Source organism: Dendrobium catenatum, unplaced genomic scaffold (assembly GCF_001605985.2).
Source record: "Dendrobium catenatum unplaced genomic scaffold, ASM160598v2 fragScaff_scaffold_1220, whole genome shotgun sequence".
NCBI lineage: Eukaryota > Viridiplantae > Streptophyta > Magnoliopsida > Asparagales > Orchidaceae > Dendrobium > Dendrobium catenatum.
The window spans coordinates 5280355-5280912 of NW_021319682.1; positions in this window are offsets into that span (position 1 = coordinate 5280355).

A 558-nucleotide genomic window follows, 5' to 3' on the forward strand; every position below is an offset into this window, starting at 1 on the left:
AAGATGAAAAGATATATAGTTAAAATTAGAAAATAAATAAGTAAAAATTGAGGATATTTAAATATAAATGAAAATAGATATGCATAAAAGTAAATTTCTACTATTATTTTTTATTTCTATATAAATAAATAAATAATATATTGATATAAATTATATCAAGATGAACTTCAAATTTATTTTAAGATTAGTGAAATGCAAACTCAACATTTGCAATAGTACTAATCTCAAATTAAATCTAATAATTTTAAAACATATTCCAATATAATTTATATCAAGATACAAATTCTTTCCTATTCAAATATCCTCAATTTTTTACTATTTATCTTTTAATTTTGAGTGCTGATTTTTTCATTTTAATGTAAAATATATCTATTAGCTAATTTTGGAGAAATTATTAGGTGAAGTGAGCTGATAAAAATTGGTTGAGCATTTTGCCCTGAATTCATATCCATGAATACATAACAAAATGCTTAACTAATGACATGAGCTTAGATAATCTAATAATTTCTCCCTGTCATTCATATTGTTTGTTTGTTTTTTTTTTTTTTTTTTTTTTTT